We start from the raw sequence: 10,217 nt of genomic DNA, 5'->3' as shown, positions 1-10,217 counted from the left end.
TTTGCTTCATGTCCTTTGCATAGGCAAGAATTTGTTGTAGTGCTTCGGTCAAGGGCATAGTGATCTCAAGCTGGTTGAATATTTGCTTGAATCGAGCCAATTGTTTCTCCTTTTCTCTATTGGAGGGGATTTTGGGATAAGGAAGGTGTTTCACAACCTCTGTTTCTTTTTTCTTTTCCTTTATTTTCTTCTTCTCCTTCAACAATCTCTTCTTCCAATTCTTTTTCTCCTTGATTCTCTTCTTCATTCTTTTCCTTCTCTTCTTCTTCTTCTTCTTCTTTCTTTTCTTTTTCTTCTCCTTTCCTCCCAACCTCTTTTCCACTTNTAGTGAATATGACATTACACTCTTCCTTAGGGTTGGCTTGAGTATTAGCAGAAAATTGTCCACTTTGTTGACTTGCCAATTGCTTGTCCAACTGACCAACTTGCATTTCCAAATTCTTTATAGATGCATCGGTATTCTTTTGGTTTTGGATGGACTGTTGCATGAACATCTGCAATGTTTCTTCTAGTTTTGTATTCCTATCATTCTGAGATGAGTATTCCTGTGACAACAAGGCCTTCGGTCATGGGCTTGACAGTCAATGCCCCTGAGTTGAATTTTTGATTCTTTGTTGGAAGGGTGGCAACAGTAATTGGTACTCCTGATGCAATCTTATGTTTCTTCTAGGACGTGAGAATGGTTAACCCAAAAGAAGCCTATAACACCCCTTTTAAGATGCCACTTGTAATTTGTAAAACATCAATTTGCTTAAAAAAACACAAATCTGATGCCATCATTAAATAGTGAAAATTTATCAAAACATGTTAAAACCAAATCAAAACATCTTTATTCCAATTCAACATAAAAAGATGTTCAAGTGTTACAACTTAAAAACAAAATTTTTCCAACAACTTTCCAATTTCTTATAGAACTCCCAAAAGTTTTCCTAGCATGTCTTTTTAATCTAAGTATCTCTAACATTATCAGTAACAACATATGCTCTCGTAAAACAACACAAGTTATACGATCATCGCAACAAACACAAACAAATAAGGGTGAACTAATTAGAAAAAACACATGATAATACCATAACCATATTACTCACCCACATTGTTCAAACTAATCATTCCAAACAATGAAGTAAAACCACATTCATGAAAATCATCAAGTCGTATTACCACTATGTAAAATACACAAACAATATGTTTTTCCCACATAACCTACCATCACCCTGCCTATTCACTAATGTTAGGACCCATTTCCCCTGCTTTCACAAATCCTTATGAGGAAAAAATCTGCCTACTCACGAAAGCCTTATAAACAAAGCATTATACTTTACTCAATCCAAAGACTTATGGATGAAACCATACTTCCCCTTTCCTCCGAATCACAAAATCCTTCTAGGTGAAAAGGAACCAACCCAACTTTACAGTTATGGGAAAAAAACATAACACACAATCCTTTCTTCCAACACTAACTGAACCAACGACACAAATCACGTCTTCTAGCACCAACTGAACTCATGAGACATACCATACAACCACATCTTTCAGGACCAAATGAATCGACGAGAGACACAACCACATTCAAATCCAACCAGAAAACCAACAAAAACAACTCTACACAAAAGCAAAACAAGTCGACCACATTCAAACATGACTTGACAAAGAACAGAAACAACTCGACCAAGGTCAGAAACATCACGATCGACCTTTAAAACCTTTATACCTAGTTCTAAACCTCTTCATCAAGGTCTAAACCAAATCGGTCCAAAATGAACCCAACTCGATCAAAACCAACGGAGCTCGGTCGAACCTTACATAACACGACTCAAAACAACACAACATGGCAAAGCTAACTTAGCTCAACGAAAAGATAACACAGTCTGGTAGGGACCAACCCAGCCCGAAAAAGACTAACTGATCTTAGAAAAGACCAACCCAGCACCGCAAAACTAATAACGGTTGAAAATACCATTATTTGTGATGTAATTTTGATATTAAATGCAACCTTTTTTTCTTAGAAACTCGCTTTAACTCACGTTTTTTCTTTATTTTTGTGAATAAGAGAGTTTAGGTTATACTTGATGATTTTATCACTAAATTTCCTTGATTTTGTGGGCTATTGGAATGAATTGAAAGAAGAGTCAAAGTATCAAATGGTTGGAGTACAGAAAAGTCAACCAAAATGCGGGTTTGGACCTATTTTCTTATTTATTTTGGGCTTGGACCCGTTTTCTGTTATGTTTCTGCCCTATTTAAAGACCCAGACGCCTTGGGGTTTGTATCTTTTGATGGCTTGAGCACAAAAACACATTTTCACCCCTTTGGGGTCAAATTTGGGGATGTGGGAGCTCTCTTATCCTCTTTATAGGGTTTTTCTTTCTCTTCCATTCCATTGTACACCTAGTTTCTCCATGGCGGTGGAAAACTAATCTCATTTGCTATTGGGGAAGATGTAACCTCTAAACTTTCTTGTATTTGAATTGATTTATATTATAAATGCTTATTTCATTAATGGTTAGGGTTTTTCCTCTACACTCTATGCTTACTTTGTTTAACTCATTTATTAGCATGATTATTGATTTTGTCGATATGGACACATACGGGAAAATTTATAACTGGAGAAATTCTCCCAAAAGTAGTATTACCTAGACATAGGGATATGAGGGTTGGTTGCTTATACAATCCTGTGCTTCAGAATTAATTATTAGGTATGCTAGGAATTGTATGAACTCGTAATTAAGGATGGGCTTTCTTCATCGAGACATCGGGTTTAAAGTAAATTAGAAAGTGGCATTAACATTAATGAAGAAGATGAATTCGTTTATGCATGAGACTAATTAGGTGAAATCTAAACCCTGACAACATATTCATCTCATATTATCAACTTCATTCATTCACTTTTGTGTTTAGCCTCAATTGATCAAATAACATGCATATTTACTTTTATCGTTTTGCATTCAAAAAACTCAAAATATTGTTCTTGTAGTCTTAATTAGTTAAGAAAAAGTACAACTGTTTAATGTCGTGAGTCTCTTGGAAAATGATACTTGGTCTTACCATTTTATATTACTTGATATGATTCGGTACACTTGTCGGAGTCTTAACAAAAACCAACCCTAACAGACAAAAAGCAATACAATACGATACAACTTAAAACACTTGGTTTACAACATCAAACAACCAACTTCCCCTTAAAATAACTTGGTTCAAACCTACACAACTTGGTTTCCAAGAAAGAAACAACAAAACATCTCAATTCAACCTAAAACATCTTGGATTCAACTTAAAAACATCATTATTCAAAATCCAAACAACCTGTTACAAACCATAAACATCACGGTTCAAAACCTAAACAACACAAATCAAAACCTAAACAATACGATTCCAACTACAGGAAACTCAATTTTTAACTATAACATCTCAAATCCTTTGGAAACAACGCAAATTAAACATAAAATAGCACGACCACCATTCTCAATAGCTCGACACCCTTCTAATTATTTTTAACTAACAAAAATGCATTATTCCCCTATATTCTGCACCATATATTATTCCATAATTTAAACAACGGAATAGACACTAGTGAAAAAATGACTTTTTATAACATACAAAAATGACTTTTTATAACGTAGTTACTGGGGATATAGTTCTAGGCGATATAGTAAGTCTGCATATTTTATAACGTAGCAGAAATTTACATTATAGTAAGTCTGATCATATTATAACGTAGTTTTATGAAGTTTGTTATAATATGGTGGAAGGTATTATGACGTAAAAGTTTTGTACGTTATAATAGGGTGGAAGGTATTAACGTAGAAGTTTTTGTACATTATAATATGTTCTTTTAAAAAAATGATTATTATGCTTAAATCTCAAATAGAAAGAAAAAAGAAATAGAATGAAAAACAAATAAAAAAAATCACCATACTCATAATTTTTTATACAAATGAAAAACAATATCTTTCTATATAAATGAATATCAAACCTATACTTATATGCTAACTCAAATTGTTCAAATACCTGTGTCCTAATTCAAATTCTCAAAATTGACTCCACAAACCTCTCAAAATCCACTTAATGAAACTATACATCAATTGAACGTAATGTAAAAAAATGCAATAGCCACTCACAACTACAATCTTTCAAAAATTTCAAGAGGAAACTATCTCGTTTGCAAGATCCTCTGTTACCAAATTAATTATCTCTGTAACAATATCCTTAACATCTTCAACTAGTTCTATTCATCTAATCTTCCCTACAAGTTTATGGTTTGCATATTCATTACTTGATTTTTTTTCTTGCGCAACAAGCAACCCTCACATCTCATCTTCAATAATGTTCTGACTTAGTTCAACATTCAATCTTCTTGATGTTGACTTTTCCCACATTGGAACAAATACACATGGCTCAAGAATTTGTATCAACCCAATGTTAATGTGATCAAATAGCAATTTCTTTTCAGATCTGCTCCAAAACTGTTGTTGGCCAAATTACTTTTCCATATTTTCAAACAATGATTTCAAATCATGTGTAGAACAAACAATACTGAAATTTCTTTTCCAGATTGTGATATTGGGCATCATCCACCTTAGAGAATATGAAATTAACAAACAATAGTGTATTAATAACTAATATGAAAGTTAAAGCAGTTATACTAAGAAATAAAGCATTGATTTCAAATCATGTGTAGAACAAATGACACAACATAATCATAACAGTGCAGAGAGAAAGTTTGGAGATAAGTAAATGAAGACAGCCAAAATGAACAAAGAAGGGGAACCTGTACCATTGCCAAACCAATGGTTTGTGCAAAGGTAGATGGATTTTTCCAACTATAAGCATAAGTGACTGGTAAAATTATGACCCATGCTGCTGCTAAAACTGCCTTAAAAATATACTGCAACTTCACATGAATATTTGATATATCAGTTGCATTAAAAAAACAAGGCTAAAAGAAACCTTTTTGAAAACTAAAGTAGAAGAAGAATTCAATAATACTCGATAGTTAAATTCACGTTAAATTAATCTAACCAAACTATTCTCTCTTGTGGATAACTTCTCCTTTATAGCCATGGCCTAACTAATCTCTCACATATTCTCAAATGCACCATGACCAAAAAGACCACAAATTAATTAATTCGTTAATCAATAGACAAATTCTAGCAACCGAAGGAAGGTATTATTGGTCAAATAATCCATTAATTGGCATTGAAACACTATACCTATTGTAGGAGGAATCAGTAGACAATTTTATTAGTTTTTATGGATGATTGGAAGCGGGAAGACAAAAGTAAAAATTGACAGTTGCATTGAATAATAGCCTCTAGTTGTCTAACTAATAGTATTCAATAAAGAAAGTTTCATGTTATATCTATGAGGAAAATTGATAATGATCAATGGAATGGAGAAACATAAAAATTTATTTAATTATATCAATCAATGTATTTTGATCATATTTCATATAAAGTCATTTCCTAAAGAAAAAACAGAGAAAATTTTGGTACCAGAAAAGCAAAGATTTTGCAAACTTACAGTAACATTGTATTTGAAATAGACATTCAGAACTCCCAGAAAATAATCATATTCATTTCGAAATACAGGATAAGAGCATGTGTCATGTGTCTCTGCAAATGAAATTAGAGTATTAGAAAATAGGAAAAAGTACAAGAAAACCATACCATTCTATTTTGCACCAATTTACCACCGGGTACAGCTCACTCTATCCACAAGTTGCTGGTTTTAGGAAAATAGTGAAACTAATACTTAAGAAAAACAATGAATAAACTCATTAAACTAGGTAAGCAACCAAAAGCTATGAAAGATTATTACCCCACTGCCAATGCCAGCCAGGTTTGATAACCCAAGAAGCGCAATTGAAAAAGGAAAAATTAGTCCATAATAATTTAAGGTTGAATAGGAAGCTAACTAATTCCAACAACCACCTCATGAGCCCAAAATGTTCCTTTGCCACCATGGCATAATGATGGCTTGCCACAGCTCAATGATGGCCAATATTGCTCTAAAGCATTAGTCAAAGTCGATATCTGCACACAAGATCAAATAATGGTGGAAATGAAAACACCGAATTTTAATAATATATAAAAGTAACAATAATGCAACCAACCAAAATACAAACAATTAACACTTGAAAGCATTAAAATATTGCATTTTCAAAAGCAAAAAAGAGAAATGTCTTGGCTTTGTTCAATCAATAGTTAATACTTTATCATCGAACCAATTACATAGTAAAACTAAAAGAAAAGGCCATAAACTTTCCAGTACAACTCTGAGAGGCAATTCACTTTCATTCTTCACGAAATCTCTTATCAGTCAAAGCATGAAACCAGTGTATGTTATTTGTTATCAAATGACTTGCAAAATAAGGTTGGGTAATATACCTCTTTCGAATTGAAACTGGCTCTAGAACAACAGGATGGCTAGGATCCATCATTGTAGTCAGGCCAGAGTCCATCTATCATACACGTAGACAGAACCTGTTAAGCTATTTGTTGTTGGAACCTCATTACTCAACAGACATAAGCAAATCGATCAATATGTTTTTTACCACCCAAAACAGATTTATTTTTAACAAACAAAGTAATCTAAACGAAAATGATTGATGAGGAAGAAATGACAAACAAAAGAACTCAAAAGTGCTTCCAAAAAGTGCATACCCTTTTTTCCCTCTCCGCTTTCTTCGCACTGGGAGTTCATTTCAGCTTTGATGAGTCGATATTTTATTGATTTCACTTAGTTTATTGTGCTAAAATTAATCAGGGAATTGTGCTTAATTGTCTGGTATTTTCCCGTTTTTCTTAATTATGCTTAATTTGACCGGAAATTCTAATTTTAATTAATTTGAATTTTCTGAGCTAATTATTTGCATTTTTTATTACAGGTAAAATATTGGAGACATATTTTGGAGCATTAGGAAGGAGGAAAATAAATTGAAGACTCTACAATTGGGCAACTCAAATTTTAATTAAATTGTAACTTAGTTGTCTAAAAACTTTAATTAACATTATGTGCAATGGACCATTTTAGTGACAAAAATGTAAAGGCCCAATTTTGTGAGACACTTGGCCTAACCCTAGGGTTTATTTTTTTAGGGTGGACCCTACGCATTTTTATGAGGACACGTGATCCTAGGAGGGCAGCCGTCACTTTGGTGGGAGGAGGATTTGGCTGGACGTTTCTTTTGGAGAGAGAGCTTGGAGGATGTTCATGCTCAAGGGCAATGGTTGAATGAAAGGCTTCCAGCAGCCACTCATTTTTCTTTCACTTTGGCTTAAACGGTTTTTTCTTTGCATAGCATATTTGCTTTTAATCATGTTGACGGTGATGGATATTTGATGAATTGGAAAATGGCACACTTTTATGCTAATGAATGAAGAGCTCCACGCTTGCAGATTCATTACTTTTTTTTTTATTTAGTCTTAATGCATTGTTTTTTTTTTTACTGAGATAGATGGAAGAGGATATCCATTCTTCATCTACGAGCAGACGAAGATATCCAGAATGTAAGGTCACGGTCTGAAATTGAAAAGGAGGCGCACCATTTTTTTTTAATTTCATTTTTTTCCTTTTTTTTTACTTTCTTTTATTTTCAATTTCTTCTTCCTCCTTGGAGGTGCAGCCTCTTCCCACATGAGATTTTTTTTTTCTTTCTTTCTTCTAAGAAAAATCAGCACGGTGATTAAATTGAGAGGAGACGCTAATTCAATTTATGTGCACCCTATTATTTTTATTTTCTTGAAACGAAGAGCAACTAATTTAAATTGGTTCCAGCACCTTTGATTGAATTGATTTTCCAGCAATGTCATTTTGGAGAAAAAGGAGCATCACGTGTAGGAAGCAACAACACGTCTTGGCACACGAACAACATCTAGATTTGCTTAAAATAATTTATTTGATTTTAGATTGAAGAAACGCTGATTGGAAGCACATTGGGGATTGTTTTTATTTTGGCTTCTAGAAGTGGTGCAGATTGGTTACGGTATTGAAGGAATTTTACAAGTTTTATTTGCTTTTCAGTTGGAGAAAAGTGGTGCATGGTGATTAGATGGGAGGCAGCTTAGTCACTTGGGTTTTATTCTACTTTCACGCTTCCTTTTCATTTAGAGCTTTTTCATGATGAATTGCAATTTAATATTTAGCTTGCTCGTTACATTTAGTTGGGTTCATATGCACATTTCATTTTTAGTCAAGTGTTTCTTTATTATCTGCCTTTTAATTGGTTCACACATCTTGGTTTAGCACCGTTCGATTTATTGTTTTCGTTCACTATGTGGTCTGTTATGTTTGATTGTGTTGATTTAATTGTTATGTTAGCTTAAGATAGTCGGGTTGGTCATTAATAAAATTACTTTGCTTCTCTGAGACTTTTGAACTTTAATTGCCATACTGCTGCTTTGATTTTGCTCAATGTTTAATCTGTTGTCTGCCTGCGATTAAGTATACGCTTAGTTGCCTAATCGGTGTTTAATCTTCGCTTAGTTGATTAGACTGTATGGTGGATGACTGATTAAATTTGTGCATTGCATTCGCTTAGTTTGCAATTTGAAGACCGAATTAGCCTTCGCTTAGTTGGGTGATTCGTGTCGGATTTGGATTAGAGTAGTGTGTACTTGTCGTTAATCTGTGATTGGAAGCATAGTAATTGAGTTAATGACCAACCGTTTTCACATCCTGTTTTTACATTTCTTTTACACTTTTGTTTGCATTCGTGTTTTAATTTAGTTTATCGCATTCATAAACCTTTCACAACCCCCCCTCCCCCCCCCTTTGTGTTTGACCTGATTCTCGAACCACAGTTTGGTCCTTGAGAGACGACCTAGGAGTCACTTCCTAGTCTATACTGCATTCCTAATATGCAATCAAATTTGTATGGGCCGCGACAGCCCATCAAGCTTCTTCAATTCTTCAAGCACGACCTCCTGAACGTGGTCAATGTTGTTCAAAAGCTTCTTCTACGGTGTAAAATCTAGTTGGCGAACAAGGACACAACGGAAGACAGTGAAATCAAAGGCGAACCCTAGATTTGAAGGTTTGTTCAGAGGAGATTCTAGGGTTCGATGTAGGAAGAGATTTAATCGGTGAAAAAGGTTGGAACGAAGATGAGGTTAGGTGTTTGAGGTGACGCTCAAAGTAGAGAAGAAGATGTTGGTTTTGGCGAAGAAGAATCAACGAACGTGAAATCTCAAGGTTTGAAGAAATCAAAAGATGAGGGAGTCTGCGGTTTAAAGAGGAAAAGGGGGAACTTGATATGACAACTTTCATATTATAACTTATATACAAAACTACGTTATAATATGTCTTAAACTTATTTACAAGTTTGCCACCGCGTTTCATATTATACTTGATATACAAAACTACGTTATAATATGTCTTAAACTTATTTACAAGTTTGCCACCGCGTTTCATATTATACTTGATATACAAAACTACGTTATAATATGTCTTAAACTTATTTACAATGTCTCTATTATAACGGATAATTTTTGTCCTTCATAATATAGGTCGTTATAAAAAGGTATTTTTTCACTAGTGAGATATATCACTATAACAATAGTTGACTTTCTACTGAATGACAAAACCATAGTTGTTTCCTATAAAATTATGGACAATACATAGTATGCATATCCTATAGTCAAAGAATGATATAAACTAGTTTAAACCATTAATTTCCTTAATATTTATCAATAACAACTCAAAATTATACATGCTTATCAGAATTAATCCACTAAAATATTATAGACTTCTAGACATTCCTTCACATGCAAAAAATCATAATACTTAGGTAGACTTCCATTCTAACATGCAAATGTAACACAAATGATCCCTTCAATCTCCATCAAACACATATTCATCATCATTTCACTACCAACCTGTTAGAAATATTGGAGCTTGTTTCTCAACACTAAGAGGAGGGGGGTGAATTGGTGTTTTATAAAAACGTGACTTTTTAAATCTTTTCGCAGAATTAGAATGATCTTGAAAACTTTCTTGAGCGGTAAGTAAAGTATGTATGCAATGAAATATAAAGAGGTAAGGAAAGAAGATCAAATAGTTATTATCCTCGTTCGGCCAGTTACCCTTCCAATCAACCACTGATTGAAGGATATTTCACTATAATGATTGGAGAATTACAGCAAAGGTTTTATAGTGAACACACTTTCACAATGTAAACACCTTTCCCACGCAAGCAATCAAATATAGAAACGAATACA

The 10,217-nt window shown here is 33.7% G+C and overlaps 1 pseudogene; it reads right to left on the bottom strand.

Annotated features, from left to right (window-relative positions):
• Positions 1-5,269: 5,269 nt before the first annotated feature.
• Positions 5,270-6,467, bottom strand: LOC106752573 (annotated as a pseudogene).
• Positions 6,468-10,217: the final 3,750 nt, after the last annotated feature.

This window comes from Vigna radiata, chromosome 2 (genome assembly GCF_000741045.1).
Source record: "Vigna radiata var. radiata cultivar VC1973A chromosome 2, Vradiata_ver6, whole genome shotgun sequence".
Classification (NCBI taxonomy): Eukaryota; Viridiplantae; Streptophyta; class Magnoliopsida; order Fabales; family Fabaceae; genus Vigna; species Vigna radiata.
Note: the sequence above shows the minus strand (reverse complement) of the source record. Positions and strands in the feature narration are given on the sequence as shown.